The sequence below is a fragment of the Mixophyes fleayi genome, chromosome 3, assembly GCF_038048845.1.
Source record: "Mixophyes fleayi isolate aMixFle1 chromosome 3, aMixFle1.hap1, whole genome shotgun sequence".
Classification (NCBI taxonomy): Eukaryota; Metazoa; Chordata; class Amphibia; order Anura; family Limnodynastidae; genus Mixophyes; species Mixophyes fleayi.
In genome coordinates, this window is record NC_134404.1 from 170,290,730 (window position 1) to 170,312,024 (window position 21,295).

Below are 21,295 nucleotides of genomic sequence, written 5' to 3' on the forward strand. Positions count from 1 at the left end.
GGCCACCTCTGCTCCGCTTCCTTTATCAGTTGGAGTACTGCAAGGCTCAGTGCTAGGTCCTCTGCTGTTCTCTATCAATACTGCTTCTCTTGGAAATCTAATAAGTTCCTTTGGATTTCAGTATCATCTCTATTCGGATGATACCCAAATTTATCTATCCTGTCCTGATCTCTCGACATCTGTGTTGTCCCGTGTAACTGACTGTCTTTCTGCCATTTCATCTTGGATGTTCTCTCGCCAACTCAAACTTAATCTTTCTTAAACAGAGTTAATAATATTCCCACCCACCAACAAGAGCATACCTGACATTTCTATTTCTGTTGATAACATGACCATAAATCCCATCCCACAAGCTCGCTGCCTAGGTGTAATCCTTGACTCACACCTATCCTTTGTTCCCCACATGGACTCTATTTCTAAATTATGTTATATACATCTAAAAAACATTTCCAGAATACGCACATATCTCCCACAAGACACTGCAAAAACCTTAATTCATTCACTTATCTTCTGCATTGACTATTGCAATTCCCTCCTTACTGGTCTTCCCCAAAACAGACTCAACCCCTACAATCTATTTTGCACGCAGCAGCAAACTTGATTTTCCTTGCAAATCACTCTGTATGTGTCTACACTGGTTGCCTGTTTTCTACAGAATCCAATATAAAATACTTTTACTAGCCTACAAGGCCATCAACAAAGCTGCACCGACATACGTCTCGTCTCGAAATATCTCCCAACTCAGCAACTCCGTTCTGCACAAGATCTGTGTCTCTCATCCACCCTCATTACATCCTCCCATCCCCAGTTACATAACTTTTTTCAGGCTGCACCTACTCTATGGAATTATCTCTCTCGCACAATAAGACTCTCCTCTGGTCTACAAACTTTCAAGTGTTCTCTGAAAACCTACCTCTTCAGACAACCACCCTCTTAACCTCACTACATTACCCTATTACCATCTGTTACACAATTTCACACAAGACAACTACTTCCTGACCAACATTGTTGTGTGACAGGATCATTTAGCTTATGAGTCACTTTTACCTTTGCAGTCTGGCTGGGCCAAAATGCAAATGTAGACATAACCTCATGTATCAAACTCCCATTGTCCCAAAGATTGTATGCTTCTCACCTCTTTCTGTTTTACCCAGTTTGTTTATCCCTAATTGTAAAGCGCTACGGAATATGTTGGCGCTATATAAATGATGATGATGATGATGATGCACCAAAAAGTAAATCTATACCACTGCAAATAGGATTGGCAAAATGATAGAGAAACTGATTATGGTTTACGTTACTCCGTACTGTGGGATTATATAAATGCATTAAAAAAGAAACCTTGTACATTTTATCTGCAGCCATGTGAAAGACCAATGATCACAATTGGATTCAACTCCCATCCCACAAAAAAAGAAAAAATATATTGTAGCTTTCATAAAGTTTCAGAACAGACTACTACTCACGTAACAGCATGCCATTAATAGCTAGCAATTTACTCATTTCCACCAAAAATGGTGATTTTCTAAAGACAAGTCTCTGTTTTCATGTGTATGGCCTGCCTATTTTACGGTTACTTATCCATGGTGACATTGCAAGACTGTATGATACTGTGTAATGGTTCTATTACTTTGCAAAATAAAAACAAAAACAGCCCCACAAAAAGTCAATGCATTTGCCTCTGATTGCTCTATTTTCATTAATTCTAGCAGACATGCCTGTCTGTCTATCCATTGGAACATGTGCAATTTACATCCAGTTCAATAAGAATTATATGTATGTGTATATATATATATATATATATATATATATATATATATATATATATTATTTCATGTAGGAAAATTAATCTGGTACCACACTGGCTGCCTACTAGACCTGCATATTCACAGCTCCTTAAACCCAAGTTCTAATCAGTTCTTTTGCTATAGAACAAGCACAGACTAATTGAAACATAATGCACATAATTAAATTGACAAACTGAAAAAAAGCACAATATATCCTAGCAACCTACATGACATATCTGTCACACTAATTATGACAAGTGAAAGCCAGTGATTTCTCTTGTCTCATTCGGTGACATAATACGCTAAGAAACACAGAAAAAAAAATCTTTATTCACTTTAAAGAGAAAAGCTTTACAAAAGACAGTAGTTTAACATAACATAAAACAAACTTCCTTTCAGAAATGCATACCGATAATAAATGGGAAATTGTGATGAAACATTGTGAAGTATATTCAGTTAGAGTAGTCCTCTGAGATAAAAACAGTATTTTTTTAATTATTTTTTTCTAAATAGGTTTGTGATCCTCATAGGTGAGAAAATTTACCACAGTGCCATTTTACCTTTCAAACATTTGCCGCGAGCAAGCAAACTATCAGCGAAACGCGCGTCGGTTTCACCGATCACATCTCACTATATGACCGATTCATAAAATAATTGCAGTCCAGGGATACGAATTGGTATACTGAATAGCGCTTACAATATATCCTCATATAGATCTTATATCGGCAAGTAATCTATTCGCCGTAATACTATTGGCACAATTGTGCTAGTGCTTAGCATTTCTAATATGGCGTTAGTATTTAGCCACTTTCGGAATACTAATCTGGATGCTAGTTTTACGGAGATACGAGTAATATGATTTTACATTGGCAAATTATATACTAACGCATAGCAATTCAATATCGGGGCTAACCATCCGGCTATTAATGTGACCTTATTCTGGGTAATAGCGCCAATGATCTGTGCATTTTTTTCAGGGAATATGATCCCTGCTTGATATTATCTATATAAGGAGCTGTGAACAAACCTATGTGCCACAATATCATTAGCACACTATGTACAGGTGTCCAGTAATTTAATATAGGGGACAGCCATCCAGTTATTACCTGAAAACCTTTTTCGGATAGCAATTCTAAGGCGTTATGCATTTTTCTTAGGGAATATGATCAATATATAACATTAGGTCTATCGGATTCCCATACTATATATAGGGAAAACATATTCCGGCAGTAATTATATCTTAGTCTCGAGACCATATGAATGAGACCGATATTGAGATATAAAATTAGACTGCATACTCGAATTAAGGATTTGCCCGTTTCCCTATCATATACTTTTCCGTTCCCAGCGTGGTTAACTTCATATACCCTTTGCTGCATTTGTTATAACAATTGTAGCAATTATAAGTTACAACATGTGAACACACAAGATATGGACCTGCTTGTTAGGATTATATTTAGCCTCCCTATATCGCACAGTTATATACACTGCATTTAATAGGCTGCAACTATATACCACAGAGGGGCATAATATTAGCAGCTAATACATAGTTTCTATTTATAGAGAGGATATCCAATCCAATATTATTACTGCCACCTATAATGTGTGATCTAGAGACTTATGAGGTGTGATCAGTTTTTATACTATATTCTCATTTATTCTATTTTATTCTGTTGGTTATATTTCGCTGTTTTTTAGATATTCTAGTAATTCTAATAAAAGTTAAGTTTTATATTGGAGACTACCCAACATTTTTGGACAATTCATTCATGTGTAGTGATTTCTGCATCTTATCAAACCAATTTTTTTTAGTAAGAGAGACTCCCTGTTTATCATCTTCTAGTCATTTGTGATGTCCGAGGGACTCCAGTTGCTTTCAGCTTCCTGTCTATAAGATGGGGGTGATGCCTTGATCAGGAAACAGTACATCTATCCTGTTGAAATCCGATATGATGCTCAGATGAATACATGTAACCCACCAGGCTTTATTTAAAAATAGTATGGGTAAACTTAAGTCTATCTTATAGGTTTTTATCCACAGTTAGAATATGTAACAATTGAGATCAATAGTTTAAAAACAAATTATTTAATGTTTATTAATGTTTATTATTTAATGTTTGAAATGATAGATGGGGAAAATGATGGCTGTCAGACCCATCTTGTTACAGATGTTTTCATTGCAAGCCACCATTTGGTGTCATAGACAGCAGTTACATACCCTCTGATGTCAGCAAGTGGGAGCTGACACTACAGTGCATCCGGAAAGTATTCACAGCGCTTCACTTTTTCTACATTTTGTTATGTTACACCTCTATTCCAAAATGGAATAAAATCCTTTTTTCCCTCAAAATTCTACACACAATATCCCATAATGACAAAATGAAAAAAGTTTTTGAGAATTTTGCAAATTTATAAAAAATAAAAAACTAAGAAAATCACATGTACATAAGTATTCACAGCCTTTGCTCAATACTTTGTTGATGCAATTACAGCCTCAAGACTTTTTGAATATGATGCCACAAGCTTGGCACACCTATCTTTGGGCAGTTTCGTCCATCTTGCAGCACCTCTCAAGCTCCATCAGGTTGGATGGGAAGCGTCGGTGCACAGCCATTTTCAGATCTCTCCAGAGATGTTCAATCGGATTCAAGTCTGGGCTCTGGCTGGGCCACTCAAGAACATTCACAGAGTTGTCCTGAAGCCCCTCCTTTGATATCGTGGCTGTGTGCTTAGGGTCGTTGTCCTGCTGAAAAATGAACCGTCGCCCCAGTCTGAGGTCAAGAGTGCTCTGGAGCAGGTTTTCATCCAGGATGTCTCTGTACATTGCTGCATTCATCTTTCCCTCTATCCTGACTAGTCTCCCAGTTCCTGCCGCTGAAAAACATCCTCACAGCATGATGCTGCCACCACCATCCTTCACTGCAGGGATGGTATTGGCCTGGAGATGAGCGGTGATTGGTTTCCTCCAAACATGACGCCTGTCATTCACGCCAAAGAGTTCAAGCTTTGTCTCATCAGACCAGAGAATTTTGTCTCTCATGGTCTGAGAGTCCTTCAGGTGCATTTTGGCAAACTTCAGATGGGCTGCCATGTGCTTTTTACTAAGGAGTGGGTCCTGTCTGGCCACTCTACCATAGGGGCCTGATTGGTGGATTGCTGCAAAGATGTCCTTCTGGAAGGTTATCCTCTCTCCACAGATGAATGCTGTAGCTCAAACAGAGTGACCATCGGGTTCTTGGTCACCTCCCTGACTAGGGCCCTTCTCCCCCAATCGCTCAGTTTAGACGGACGGCCAGCTCTAGGAATAGTCATGGTGGTTCCGAACTTCTTCCAGTTACGGATGATGGAGGCCACTGTGCTCATTGGGACCTTCAAAGCAGCAGATATTTTTCTGCACCCTTCCCCAGATTTACAGACAATTGTCTACACACAATTCTTTTCCATGCTTGGTTTGTGGTCTGACATGCACTGTCAAGTGTGGGACCTTATATAGACAAGTGTGTGTCTTTGCAAATCATGTCCAATCAATTGAATTTACCACAGGTGGACTTCAATTAAGCTGTAGGAACATCTCAAAGATGATTAGTGGTAACAGGATGCACCTGAGCTCAATTCTGAGCTTCATGGCAAAGGCTGTGAATATTAATGTACATGTGATTTCTTAGCTTTTTATTTTTAATAAAATCCCGAAAAAACTTTTTCACATTGTCATTATGGGGTATTGTGTGTAGAATTTTGAGGGAAAAAAATGAATTTATTCCTTTTTGGAATAAGCCTGTAACATAACAAAATGTGGAAAAAGTGAATGACCCTATTGCTCTTTTTGAAGTGTCTCAAGTAGTTTTCTGCAGCTGGCACAAACCTTTGCAACTTTTGGCATTTCAGAAAATAATTTACACATCCATTCTGAAACAGTTCTCAACACGTTCTTATTAGAAGTATTGGTAGTCTTTTTAAATTTGTTGAAACAGTGCAACATAAGGTACCTAACACTTCCCTCCATCTTTAAATTGATTTAGAGAAGTAAAGAAGAATAAACACCAACCACTGTTCCAAACCAATTTAAACACCAAACCAGGCTCGGACTGGGCTGCAGGGGAGTCTGGAAAAAAATTCCCATGAGACTCTGCCGAGGAGTGAGAGGAGCATGTGACTGAGGTTTCTTCTTGCGAGTACAGTGTTGCTCCCAGTCTGCTTGATCTCTCCCTCCCAGCACCCCTTCTCCAAGCTGCTGTTCCTTCCTGCCTCCATTCTCCCAGTCTGATACTCCACTGTAACTAAACACTCCGCTTTTTCAAATGTGACACAAATGGTCCAGGGTTAGGTTAGGTTTGGGTGGGCTTAAATTAGTAACCAAGGAGCTTCTCTTCACTAAAAAAAAAGTCCACCCAAACCTAACCACTTGAAATGTAAAAGGCGGACCTTCCAACACAATTGAAGTGTCTTTTCACATAGAGTATCTTTCCACTTAAATTTGCATACCTGTGCAGAAGTTGGAGCAGGCACTGTCTGTAAAATATTGTCCCCAAACACACCTGAAAAGGAATGTGCACTCCTCTAATGAAGTGAGCTTGGAAAAATGTTGTTTTGTTGATTTCCATCAATAAATACAATTTTCATTAATCAAACTGAAAGCTCTTGTATCAATGATCCCAAAATAAAACTTTGGGGATATATTAACAACAGTATGAACACTTTTGAGATGTTTTTCAAAAATTAAAAAAATACGGCTTTTTGAGAAAATCCAAATTTTGTTTTTGAAAATGTTACATTATTAATTATTATTGAAACAAACTGCTGTGTTGTATAGCATATGAAAGCCCATAAAAAGAGAATTAAAATGAGACCTTACCCAACTCTCCAGCTCAAATCAGGTGAGCTACTAATGCAATTTAAGAAACATTAAAAGCAAACTTTTCACTAAAAGGAGTGCAACTTTAAAGGTGTATAACGTCAAAACCAGTGCACATATCAGCCTAAGATTTGGTGGTTTTCTTTACACTCATGACAGCATTCATTGTACCAAATTTCATTACAATCTGAAACGGTCAGTTTGAAACCCTGTGTTGATTTGATGTGGAATGACCCTTATATAATATTTGCATTACTCTCATATACTATTTGCATTACCCTCTAGCTATATAAACATTCAATTTATACAAGAGAGTATCTGTTTTTATGTACAATATTTCTTAGTTGCATTTAATATATTTATTTGCTGCAGCAGGGACACAAGAGGAAAATGGGTCACCCTCAAGAAAGTCATTTTAAATAAACTTTATTTCTTTACTTTCTACACATAAATGTAACATGCATTTCCGCAATATACAAGTTCTCTCATTTAAAAACAACTTGAACTTTTAATCTTGAAATGGAAATTGTTGAAGAATAATACACTAATAAGTAACAAAAATTCTGGCAGATGAATAAAATGTTTAGCATGACAAAACAGAGAAAGGTTTAAAGTGAGCATCAGGAATCTAAATCTGAAGTAGAGTAATCACCTGTAAGTAAGCAATCATACTCCTCCTAAGACATTCCTCTGAAAGATAATAAACAATTGCTTGAAAAGGGAGAGCTGCATGCACCTAACAGTAGTGCAGGCAGCAATGCCCATGTATATTATGGGGATAGGAAAAATTGGGAGAGCAGCCAAGCACTGTCTAAAATTATAGCCACGCCCCCTGGTGGCATGGTGTGGAAACCCCCCTCTACAAATCCTGTGTTTGCCCCTACTACAGATACCATTAAACCTGTTCTGCCAAGAATTTCTACACTGTGAGTATAACTGTAGTCTAGTTGGCAATCATAGTAGCTGGTTCCAGTAATGTGACCAGGAACCATTGCTTTCTGTACCTGTCCACCCAATCGCTGTACTCTGCACAAAGTGAACACAGTGCCTAAGCTTCTGCACTGATGAAAGAAATTCCTGTGGTCGGGTCACAAAACTATAAAATATGCCTTGAAGATTACAAACAATATGGTTTGTGTAAAATCACAGGTGTGAAAATAGTATAAGTGAATAGTTAATCATTTAACAGTAGGGTTGTTAGTAGGTTAATGACTGGTTGGTATTTTTTAATCAAAAAATTAGAGGAACATTCAATAACAATGGCAGCAATTGTAATTAACAATGATCCTTATAAATGCAATAACCTATGCCATTCATAAGTCTATAAAACATGACCTTTTCTTTTCCTCCAGAGGTGAGCTAAGTTATTAGCTGTAAAAATAATTTATTTATATAAAGAAACTCAACCACAGCTGTGTGCTCTGGAACACTATAATATGTACATGTATGAAATGGAACAACGTAAATAAGGTACAAAAACAAAATTACCTCTCCTTCACCAACACCCCGGTAAAATAGATAGCATGAAATCTGTCATGGGCACACGGATGGCCAATGAAAGATGACATTGATAACGCATGATCAAGCTTTCCAAAAAGTAGGGTGTGTGCTAAAAGCCAGTTTTAAGGCATCCAAAACAAAAAGTCATTAAAAAGAGGGTTCCAAGAGTTTGTATATAAGAGGAAACATTTTGAGTGTTGAAGTCATTTCATAGGCTTATTCCATTTGAGAAACACGCACAATCACTTGCTTTAAGGGGTTCCTATCCTTTTTCATCCACTATCAACCTAGGTATATGAATCATCATTTCAGCCCATCGCTCAATTGCTGTTTTTTAACAGTCTTAAACAGGCAATCATTATTTCTTTTTGTAATAAACGCTTTTTTTTTTTTTAAATCTATTTATGAAACTTTTGAATGAACAAACAAGCATGGAATTGCATAGATCACACAAGTATGGTACAGGGGACACGTGTAAACTCTACCATAACAGGCAAACAATAGAGAGGGGCATTCCAATAGTCCAAAAAAAGAGGAAGTCTGGTTAAGGAGTGTGACCTGCACTTGAACTACTGCGCCTGTGAAATAGGGCAAGGGCATGGGGGGTGGGGGAAGCCAAGAAACTAAGAGGTGTGCTAGGGGAGGAGGTGTGGGTAGGCGATGGTGAGTAGAACTGGGGGGAATTTACAGTGCGACAAGTAATATTTTTGTAATTACTTTTTATTAGGATTTCAACAAAGAAAAAATGCAATTCCAGCAAAAAGTAAGCTGTGACTTATAATTTAAGATGTCCCGGATTAGTCTTTGCATGTGTTTTGGCATGTCTGGTACAGGTCGCAATAGCAAGGAATAGTAGTAGGAGGCTCTCATGTGTATATCTGTAACATTAAATACAAAGTGGTGTACCACTTGGCCAAAAAAAAAAAATGTAATGCTTGTGGGGACCAGATACCATCGTAGATAAACTTTGACAACATTTTCTCCAATGCAGACACATGTAGAACTAGATGCTACTTTGGTTCTAATCTGCATCCAGCCCTCTGGTTCCATGGTCTCTCCCACGCTAGCTTATGTGGTTGCGTAGCCTCTGCCCCTGAAGAGAGGAGTCCAGATATGGGCCCTTGTTTTTGTGTGTGGTAGGAAATTAGAATGTAAGCTTTAAAATGATTTTAGATTCTCTGTATTGTGCTGTGTAATATGGTTGATGTTATATAAACAACAACATCATCATGTGAGATAGCAAGCATCTAGTGGAGTCTTGTCTTCAACACAGCTATAACAATGTGGATCACTGAGGAGGGACACAGCACTTGAAGAATCTATTATAAAGGTGATACAACTAAAAGTATTGAAATAGTCTAGTATCCAGGATGTGACAGTTGTCTTTGATCTCTGCAAGGAACGTTACGTGTAAAGCATAAATCAAATGAGCCAATACACCTGCACACTTTTTACAAGCATTCACTTTGCACCAATTACAACCTTTCATGAAGCATTTGAGGCATCCAATACATATTAAAAATACAATAAAGTTCTATGGGGACTTTCGCTTAGTGCTTGCCAAAGCGTTCACAGGATGCATTTGACCAACTAGAAGAATATTTTCCTGGGTGGTAGTCCAGCTTTGAGAACCTCATGAAATGTTGAGAAGACGGAATCCAAATCAATATAAGGGGAAGTCAGTCATCAGTTTATAGTGAGGATACAGAGCAGCAGTGTGCAGAACCAAAAAAGTACTGCATTACCTCTTTCCTCGTCTGCAAACCTCTGGATCTGTCTGCCCTGCCCCATATCCTCCAAGGAATCCTAATAGGCGGTGCCACACTTCTTAGGTATGAGGCTCTTAGATGACTCTGAATACAGCTGAAAGAACATCAGCAATAAGAAGCACAGAAGCCAACAATGCTGAAATATCGCATTTCAGCAAAAGCTTAATTATTGGCCTGCAGCGTATTCCACCTGAGCACCTCTTGAGTGCAAAAAGCAACAATTACAGGCCATTAATTAGAACCAGTCTTGCATAAACATCAAAGATGTGCAATAAAAGACCCACCACAACACATGTACCGTACACAACACACAGACCACACATAGCACAACACAAACCTTCTTCCACAACTTCCTCCAAATGCACAAGTTCTAGGGATAATTACCAGGCCTCTTGAGGTTGCTAATTTCTACGTATAATTTCTTAGTGAAAAGAAAACTATTTCAAAAGGAAAGAAAAAAAAAACAACAAAAAAACAAATCAAACAGCATAAAGGACACTTAAACCCCCCCCCCCCCCCCCCCCACAAAGGTTTTATTTCTTCATTTGAAGGTAACATTTTATTATATTATTGTCAGGTTAGTTCTCCAGTAGAAGGGCGAACATGTTATGCCAATTTGTTTCCTATTTACAAGAGAGAGAGAGAGAGAGAGAAAGAGAGACAGACAGACAGAGCGAGAGTGAGACAGCGAAGCAAGAAAGACAGCCACAAAGGTCAGTGAGGGGGGAAAAAAACAAAAACAAAAAAAAACTGGTCTATCAACAGCAAGTTTCCTCTACTAATTTCTTAATGAATCAATCTCATGAGATAAAGTATGATTTTATGATATCATAAGATCAACCGCACAAACAAATGAACCTATTTTGGTGTGTTGTATTTAAAATGAAAATTTATTACCTGGAATCATCTAATATATTTTGCAATAAATGATTAATCTCTTGAAGTTTATTTGCAGCGCTTAGACTGCACCATTGTGTGAGCGAAGGAGTATATTGTATGACATAGTGATTAAAAATCACTTGTGTTTCCATTTTGTCAATCCCTATAGCAGTTACTGACAACTATAGCAGTTACTGACAACTGTAGTAACATGAGAATCATAACCTATAGTTAACAAAAGGGTACCGACTTTTTCTGGTGCATGAGATTGTTACTTAAGTTGCACCAAGTTGAAAACAATTTGCACTGTATGAATAATCTCCTTGGGCACTTGCATTGTATGAATAAAAATGTATTGCATTGTAATTATTCATATTGTACACCCAAGTAGTCTGTAATTATTGGCTGAACCAAGAATACCCTTATTTGAGGTGCAGCTTTTTTGGTATTCATAGTTACAGAATTCTTGTGTATATTTTGTTGATGTGATACATTGATTATTGGTTGTTTATTATGATTTTGAGACAGATATATGCAAATTTCACCATATACTTATTGTTTTGAATGGTAAGCCTAATGGTAAACTTACTCTGTCACCATTGCCATTAATAAAATATACTTCTATATTTATAAAGTGTGTGGCTATACTCATTGAGTTTATTATGTTTGTATGTTAGTAAGAGGATACGAACAGGCGCTAATATGAACATCTCATCGTGACCTCTAAATTGAATGTACACAGCCTGCCACAAAAGGATGGAAAAAGCATAATCCTCAGGGACATAGCCATTGCCAGGGACCAGTGTTATGTAATCGAAGGCAAGAGAGAAGCAGGTGAGAAGTTAAAATGACTGTGAATATATTGAAAACTTACAGAGTAACCAATAAACAGATACAGAGGAAACACAGCTGGCAACTGATTAATGAACACATTCTCTAGAAATGGTATCTCAGACAGCTGCAGTAATTTAAGATCTTCAGAGACAGGGGCAGTCTGTAGTACTTCAAACAGTATTACAGTTCTGATAGCAGACAATAGTACTCACAGATGCAATCTTGGTAATGGAGGACATCAAATATTCCTGATCACCTGAAGGCAGCAAAAGTCCAAAAACAACCGAGATAAGCCAAGAGCCCCTCGGTGCAGTATCAGCAAGCACAATAATATAGAAATGTAGAAAAATGTTCTTAATAGCCAGCAGACAACCGTTTCATATAAGTAGTTCTGTGAGCACTGCAGCTTGAACATAGAATAATTGAAGTTATGCTGGATGTCAAAAAGCCAAGTTGGAGTGGTAATGCCGTTTGCCAAGGTACAGAGTCAGAATTGAAGCAACAAACGGTAACTGAAGAATCTCAGGGCCTGAGTCATTAAGGAGAGTAAGGCAAAAAAAAGGAGTAAATTTGATCATGGACAAATCATGTTACAATGCAAGGGGCGCAAATTAGTTTATTACTTTGCATGTAAGGAAAATACTGGTTGATTTTTCGTTCAGCACACAAATACTTGATAGCTTTATTTTTACAATGTATGTTACAATTTAAATTTACAGTTGATCTAGGACATGTCCTACCTCAACTATAAATATGTCCTCACATTTTAATTTTAAACTCCATAGGTCCAATCAGGTAAGGAGAGAAACATGCCCTAAATTAATGACACAGGTGTGTCACAGCTGAAAAGGTGTTGACAACATACACAGTCAATGATTCGTACGAACCAGAGTTTAAGAAGCTGTCCCAACAGGGGCAGGCTGGGCTGAGCCACTGGGCCACCTGCATTTTACTTCCTTTAAAATAGGCTGCTGAACTTTGCCAGCCCTCCCCTGCGTCCCAATATCTTAACAGCTAGAAGCACAGGCACTACTGCCAGTGAAGTCAACAGTGAGCTTCTGTCAACAGTCACCGATCTAGAATGTGAGATCCAAAGCCTGCACAAAGTTCCAAGCTGGAAAGCATAATAATTACATTTGAGAAATCTGCTCACACAAAAGCATTGGCCCCGGAACTTTATGATGTGTGAGTAAGTTTCCAACCCCTGAACAAGCACCTTCCTGTCCCGTAAAAGTTCTTGAACTGAAGAAGTCAGAACAGGATGATGATGAGATCTACTTATTGCAGTGAATATGAGAAGGAAGAAGAGAATGCTGCAAGATCTGAGAGGAGAGAATAAGTTAGTACGCTGAGAAAAATATATCCAAGAAACCTGGACTTAACGCGAAATCTTCCATCTTGATTGATGTGAAACTGTGGGACGACGGAACTTACATGGCTTAGTTGGAGGAGTGGTTGTCTGCTCCATTCAGAAAGATGGATTGTTGTGGGGCTCCTGGCAACTGGTGGCTGTGAGTTATGGCATTAAACAGCTGTAGATCCAGTGTGTGGCGGAGGATGACAAGGTCGGCACAAACTGATCAGAAAGTTCAATGACTATGTCCAGCGTGTGAATATTGCGGCTTTCAATAAGATCTAACATCGAACATAGAGACTGGATGATTACAGTGAGAAACCCATAATATTATATATACATACACACACATGCATAATATATATATATATATATATATATATATATATATATATATATATATATATATATATATATATATAACGCGATTACAAAAACAGAAATACATACAGCCAGTTTCTCAACAGCTCGAAGTGGTTGAAAATGATGCACACTACTGTAGACTAGAGGTTAAACTATAAAGCTCCACATGATAAGCAGATTGAATACATGATGATTCTATGTTGACAAGTAAATGTGCCCCAAAAATAATGTCTTGTGGGTGTGAAGGATTGTAAGTTTGGCTATAGGGCTCAATTCTGCTGTGTACACTCATGTTTTCCACATTTATTTGACTTACGCAGAAATTACAAATCAATTACTGCCAACAGCATCAATTAGGCATATTTGTTTATGAAATTAAGAAAGTAAAAAGTGAAGCTCTAATAGCAGTAGGTGGGCTGTGAAAATCAGACACAGGCTGGAAGATTGACTTAATAAATTATGTTAAAATCATTTTCAGCAATTTAGCTTTTATCTAAAATTCTGATGCAAAGCTGTAGCACAATAATTGTTTCTCAGTACACATTGCTGATTGCGCTTTAATATATTCACTTGCCGAGCTTAGTATGCGGAAAACAACTTCATCTTGTATATCATTATTTAAAGCAACGATGAGTACAGAATATTTGTAGTTTTCATTTACAATTCCAGGAATTCCATATAAACTAGCTGAAAATTTCAAACACTATCTAAAAAGTTTACTGATGATACTGTACATCTAAATAAGGCTTTGTGTACCCGACATGCGATTTTTAAACAGAAAAAAGTGCTTGCGCTGAACGAGGTGCTTTTTCAAAATATATATTAAAGTTCTTTACAAAGAGAAAATACATAATTGGCTAAAATAAAAATTTGTATACGTGCAGAAAACAGTACAGGCTCCATAATTTGGAACTATAATGTATGGTTTACTGAAGCTCCTTACAGTGGCAAATTTTGTCACAAATTATACACATGCTACTAAAGCTACCGTAATTAGCATTGTTGCCTTATACCTATCTGTGTTTCCTCCCACAGTCAAAAACATACTGATAACTGGCTTCTAACAAAATGGACCCCAGTATTTAGACTAAGCACCAATTGGGATGGGACTGATATACATGACATATATTCTTTGAACAGCGCTGTGTAACATGGTGGCACTGTATAAATTATATTAACCTAAGAATACACAAAAATATACAGATTTACATAATATAGCATCATAATATCAAGCCATTTAATCGAGGTTTATCATAGCATCACAATACTAAACACCTACAAGATACTTTCTCAATGTACATTGCTTACATTGTGTGTTTCTACAAACTACAATGAGCTTTGATTTGTAAGGCTAGGTACATACTACAAGGTTTTCAGATGATTATCGGGCCAATCACATGGTAAACAACCGTTCGGCCCGATATCACATTATGATGTATGCTCCAATGTTGAGCAATTATCATTTCATTTGATTTTTAAACAGATCTGAAGGTAAATGATGGAAAATGTGTTTAGTGTATACACGTTGCATGTAAATATTTGTAAAATCATTAAGGATACTGCATTGGGAGACAAATTGCAACAGTTTTGCGATTGTACCACCCTTTGTAGCACACACAAACTGGGCTGATTTTAGGGCTAGAGGCAATGTGCCCTTCGCCACAACCTTCACAGAGGCCATGGAACCAGGATAATGGCACCAATGTAAACACCAATACTATTGTAACTGTATTTGAACCTATTTGTACTTTGACAATAACTTTTAGAAATCTATTTTCAATACCCATTATTTACGGTTCATATGTTGTTTTTTTTACAGAAATTCACTGATTGCATTGAAAAAGTCCTAAAACCATTCTTTACAGTGCAGTATTTGTTTTTAATATAACTGTAAACAGGTTTGCACTGCAGAGGTCATAGAGATTCTTCACAGTAATGTAAAAGCTGAAGATGTAAAGGAACAGAATGCAGTAAGAGAAAGTATTACTGATTGCAATAATCCAAGCTCTCTACCAGTCCTGTTGACTCCACCATAGAAATATGTGAATTATGTTTTTTTTATTATTATTATTAATTTTTATTTATAGGGCGCCACTAGGTGTCCGCAGCGCCGTGCAGGGACAAACGAAATTACAATACGAGGTGAGACAGCACAGTACAGTAAACAATAATCACAATAACTCAGTGAGCTCAGGGCACAGCTAGAGGGGGGGGAGAGGAGAGGGGATGGTCTGCCAACAACGGCACCTAGGAGGGAGGGCACAGATGAGAGGGAGACCCCCAGGGAGAAGAGGAGGGAGCGAGAGGGGGCGGGGGAAGAGGGTCCTCGAGGAGGAAGCAGGGAAGCTGGCGAGCAGAGTTGAAAGTGGAGAAGACAGGAGGAGAGAAGAGCCTGCTCAAAGGAGCGTACAATCTAAGGGGTGGGGTAGACTGACAGAGAGACACAGGGGAGAGAGGGAGAGAAGGAGGAATAGAGAGGGGGAGGGGAGTTTTTGTTTCTTTTCCTCCATGACAACCATTACATTTTTTTTTATCATCATCATCATCATTTATTTAAATAGCGGCAGCATATTCTGTAGCATTTTACAATAAGGAACAACACAGTAATAAACTAAGACAGCCATAGAGGTTAGAGGGCCAAGCTTGCAAACTTACAATCTATAGGACAATAGGGGTTTGATAAATTAGGTTAAGTGCTCCTTACTGCATAGGTAGAAGTGTTTAGTGGGCTATATGATCCAGTCCCATAGCAATGTTGGTCAGGGGGCTAGAGGGTTGATATGAATATGGAAAGAACTCCTGCAAGTCTTCTGTGAACTTTGTAGAGAGGATAAGAGGGTATTTGAGGAATATGATAAACTACCCTGAAGAGGTGGGCTTTCATAGGACACTTGAAGGTTTGAGGATTAATGGAAAGACTTTTTATGCAAAGGAGGCAATACAAAAAAAAGGGTACAGCACAAAAAAAGTCCAGTAACCAGGAACGGGAGCAGGTAACGAGTATGGATGACAGACATAGATCCTGTGAAGAACAGAAGTGTCGAGATAGGAGATATTTTGAGACAAGTAAAGAGATATAAGTTGGTGCAGTTTTGTTGATGGTCTTGTATGTTAGTAGTACTTTATATTGGATTCTGCAAAAAAACAGGCAACCAATGTAGAGACTTCCCTAGTTGATCAGCTCTGTCATGCGAGGAAAATCAATCTAGCTGCTGCTGGCAAAAGAGATTGCAGTGATGAGAGTCTGATTCACAGGAAGGAACAGTAAAGATGGTATTGTAATAGTGAACGCGGAAGATGAGTGCATAAAGTAAAGTTTTTGCAGTGTCTTGTATGAGAAATGTGCAGATTCTGGAAAGGTTTCTTAGATCTATGTAACAGATTTCTTATATCGATTGGATGTGGGGAACAAAGGATAGTTCTGAGTCAAGGATCACACTTAGGCAGTGAACTTGATGGGTAGGATTTATTTACATGTCAACATAAATAGAAATGTCAGATGGGTAACTTCTGTTGGTTGGTGGGAATATTATTAGCTCTATTGTAGTGTTTGAGATGGCGAAAGGGCATCAAAGATGAAATGGCAGAAATACAGTCAGTAACGCGGGCCAAAACAGATGGTGAGAGATCCAAAGAGGATAGATACATTTGGGTATCATCCAGAGAAAGGATACTGAAATCCAAAAGGAGTCCATTAGTTTTCCAAGAGAAGTGGTATAGGTAGAGAAGAGCAGAGTGCCTAGGACTGAGCCTTACTCCAACTGAAAAAGGAAACGGAAAGAAGGTGGATGAAGAGAAACGAACACTAAAAGAGCAATTAGATATATAGAATGATAAATAGAATAGGACAGTGTCCTGAAGACCTAGGAATTGTGGCATTTGTATGAGAAGAGAGTAATCAACTGTCAAATGCAGCAGAGAGATCCATGAGAATTAGAAGAGAGTAATGGCCTTTAGATTTAACAGTGATTAAATCACTGACAATCTTAGTCAGTACAGTCTCTGTGGACTGTTGAGAACGAAAGCCTGACTGAAGAGATTCTAATGTGTTGTGTGAAGAAAGAATGCATGTGAGAGTGTAGACAATGTTCTCAAGAAACTTGGAGGGACATGGAAGCCCAAGAGATGGAACAGTAATTTGAGAGAGTGTTTAGGTCAGAAATTATTTTCTTCTTTAGAACAGGACTAATTACTGTATATGCTTGAAAAATGATGCAAAGATACTGTTAGAAAGAGTGAAATTACAGATTTTAGTTAAGGTTGGGATAAACACAGGACACAAGGATCAATTTATTTGTGAGGGTATAGGATCAAGGGGACAGGTAATGGGAGTGGGAAGATAAGAGAATATTCATTTTTGGGATCAAATGAAGAGAGAGGGTGCAGGGAAGGAATATAGCTGGTTGTTTGTCTAATAAGAGGATACCATATCATGTTGGATCTTATCAATCTTGTCCTTGAAGTAGGAAGTAAGATCTTGGGCACTGATAGTAGTGGGAGGGGAGGTTAACAAAGGATTTAAATGCATTAAAAGGGTGTTTAGGAAATGCAAACCATTTCCAAGGCCCTGCAGGAACAACGAAGACCTGTTCTGTACTCCTAAATCCTTCTGTCCTGGAAAAACAATTGTAAACTGCACTTACAAAGTCCAATGAGTGCAGTTCTGCCTTCTTTTCAATACCTAACTAAAGAGTAAATACACACAGAACAACACCCCCCTAACTTAGGGGCTTACATAGCTTGGGCGCCCTCTGGCTGTTTAGGATCCTGGTCACCAAACAACTGTGGTAAAACGTGGTAAAACAGGGCAGAGACAGCTTTAGAAAAAGTTCCAAGCCCTCTTTAGCCAGGTCTCCATCTTGGTGTCCTGCGACATATGACATGTCGGCTGAGGTCTGAAAATCAGCACCAAATTTTAGATTCCTACACCAGATCTGTTCCCGAATGTATCAGACTGCTATTTCCTGGGTAGCCAGTCCACTACTCAGCTTACACCACTGAATGATGTGTTGCGTCTACCCAAGAGAAGGTAAGCCAGTGCACTACAGAAAAACAATAAAACACTACATGACCTGCCTATTACTACATTCATAAAAAGACGTAGGGGAATAGGAGAAGCTGCCGTTCTCCTTACTGGAACAAGGCATGATTAAGGATACCGGTCGCACAGGGCTAATGCGCTGGAAGTGTTAACTCGTTAGGCTAATTCGCAGTAGGTAAAAATTAACTCACTCCCACCCAGCAACAACGTTTATGTTTTAGTATTTCTGAAACTCATCTCCACTTGGCTTTTTAAAGGTGTCCCGGTGAATCTGTCACTCATTTAATTTTAATTAAAAATCAGAACTGTATAGCAGAAGAGAGCAATGAACAAGCGCTACTGAGGATGAAGATGTGATGGTGGAGACGGCAAGGACAGGACGGAGCAGGACTAAAGGTATTACAGAATAAGCAAAAAGGGAGTAGACAACTCAGAATCTGCTCAGAGTGATGACATAAAATGGTACATATACATCATATATAGTACATACCCTTATATGTTGGGTACAATTATGGAAAGGAATTTATTTATTTATAATTAAAGCTTACAGTAAATTTAGAAAATGTAGAAGGAAGATCTGTAGCCATTCTTGGCTCATAAATTTTGATATATTCTAAGTTTCATACAAGATTAGTAAAATTCATAATCTTAGTATTTATTGTGCAGTGCTTTTAGTCATAAGAATTTTTTCGAGGGCCTAAATCAGTTAGATGCAACAGGCAGCCTGCGGCCAACAGTGAGACCCAATCTGCAGCCCCCACTGTGACTAATTCCCTGGTTTATGACATAAACAGATAATAAGACTCAAAAGAAACAGCTAGTTTCCACGTCATGTGACCTCTGGCTCTTCCTGCACATCAGAGCAGAAAGAGGTGGAGGGAGCAAAGTGTATTTCACACAATGTCGTCTTCTTCCTTTCTTTGGTGGCTAATTAGTCATGGTTACTATGTTCATTCTGGGTGTTCAGGACCTTGAATATGTGGGGAAGAGTTTTGGTGTACATGTGGGATCTGAAGGCAATTTTTGGTAAGTAGTAGTTTTGTGGCATCTTCTAATTTGCTAGCCAGTTCTATGGTGGAGACAGCTGTGCATGTCCATATTTCTCATGATCTCTGCCACAGTTGTAAGCAGTGAGCTAAGTGAAAATTTAGTGGTGATATGGAAATTTAGAAGTGGTGGTATGAAAAATGTAATGGGAATGTAAGTGAATGGCATTTGATAGTTTTTCAATGAATGCAGTGGGATAAGTGGCGATATGGCATCCCACTGTATACACCCTCACTTCCACCACTGGTTAGTACAATTACAACTATAAAATAATTACTTGATCTACTGGGTCTAACTGCAGGCTTTATATATAATCAGTGGCCCTCACCTTAATCCCTGCAGGGTGAATTAGATCAGAATAACACAGTGTTGCATCGTTAGTGATCTGCCAATATAAAACTCAGTTTTTCTTCAAGTTGGCAAGAAATCATATTCATTCCAGATTAAACCATGTTATTTTTGTCAAGATATATTCACAGCATTAAGGCTAACAATTATATTTTGCAAGTGTTATGACTTGAGCTGTCAATAACAATGTAACCTTAGGCAACTGATTTAAGCTGTCAACATACTATGCTGTCAAATATATATAATAATATATGAATATATAATATATAACTTCAGAAGTCGTGTGTCTCTGTTTATATATTAGCGTGGGTTTCAGATTTCTAGAGTTTCCATACTTTTAGCTTGCGTTCATATCTACATATGCAGTTCTTGGTTTCATAAATCAAAGCTTAGCAAAATGGAGAACTTGAATATGTATTTATGTCACTTAACAAAAAAGGTCATTAGACAAATGGCTCTTAAGCTAAAACTATGTTTGTTAATCTCACTGGCTCCAGAGTCAATACACCTTAGAAGTATTTAAATACTGGATTTAAGTCCTTAAAATGGCAGTTGATGGTAATACATGTTTGATGTTACTTAAGTGCTCCTGCCTGAAACCCTGGCACTGTACAAGCTGTACATCTTGCCTAAGGGAGTACTGCTATTTCAGCTGCGATGAATAGAATCAGACACATTCCAGTTGGCCCAATCCAATCCATTTATGTTATCAAGCAGACATGCGCTACAGACTAAAAAACATGTCATACGTTATATGACATTCACTATATGTAAATCCTAATTCACACATCAATCTCCCTGCCGTTAAATGTGCTATAAACCAGTGACCAAACTGAGTGGATGTCACTAAGAAATAAACAGATTTCTATGTATAAATGATATCTATCTATCTATCAAAGGCAGTCGCCTCCTCCACTTGTCCACAGGATCTTAACACACCATGAAAATATGATTTTGCAGAAATGAAGCTTTAAGAAAACAGGATCATCGATATGTATTAGAGAATTGAAGATTAAGTGCACTCTGGAAGTTTTAATCCACCCATGAGGGGTTCCATCTTTATACCAGAATCATGGATTCCAGGAGAAAAGGTGTCACTCGTACATGCAATAGTCTTCACATAAAGCATATAATCCGTGGAAGTAATAGAAAATGATGGGCCTGATTCATTAAGGAAAGTAAGGCAAAAAAGGAGTACATTTTCTCCTGGACATGTTACAATGCAAATGGTGCAAACTAGTTTTTTATTTTGCACGTAAGGAAATTACTGGCTGTTTTTAAATGTAGCACACAAATACTTGATAACTTATTGGTACAGAAATTTAAAGGTGATCTAGGATTCCCCTCCCCACCCAAAACTCATAAATCAGGATGTGTGTTTTTCATTTACCCCTGCAGCACATATGGAGTTTCCTGTTAAATATTTCGCACCCATTAGCTGGATTTGCTCCTTACAGACCCCCTTATATCTATTTTTAAGCTTTTATATCTCCTCTCCTAGTCCATAAAGCAGATAAACCC

At 38.0% G+C, this 21,295-nt stretch overlaps 1 protein-coding gene and 1 pseudogene across 1 annotated transcript in view; one reads left to right on the forward strand and one right to left on the reverse strand.

Annotated features, from left to right (window-relative positions):
* The window catches only part of RNGTT (RNA guanylyltransferase and 5'-phosphatase), a 239,684-nt gene that overhangs the window by 107,191 nt on the left and 111,198 nt on the right, over positions 1–21,295 (reverse strand). The gene's annotated exons all lie outside the window — the stretch shown is intronic.
* LOC142142522 (elongation factor 1-delta pseudogene) lies at positions 12,086–13,260 on the forward strand (annotated as a pseudogene).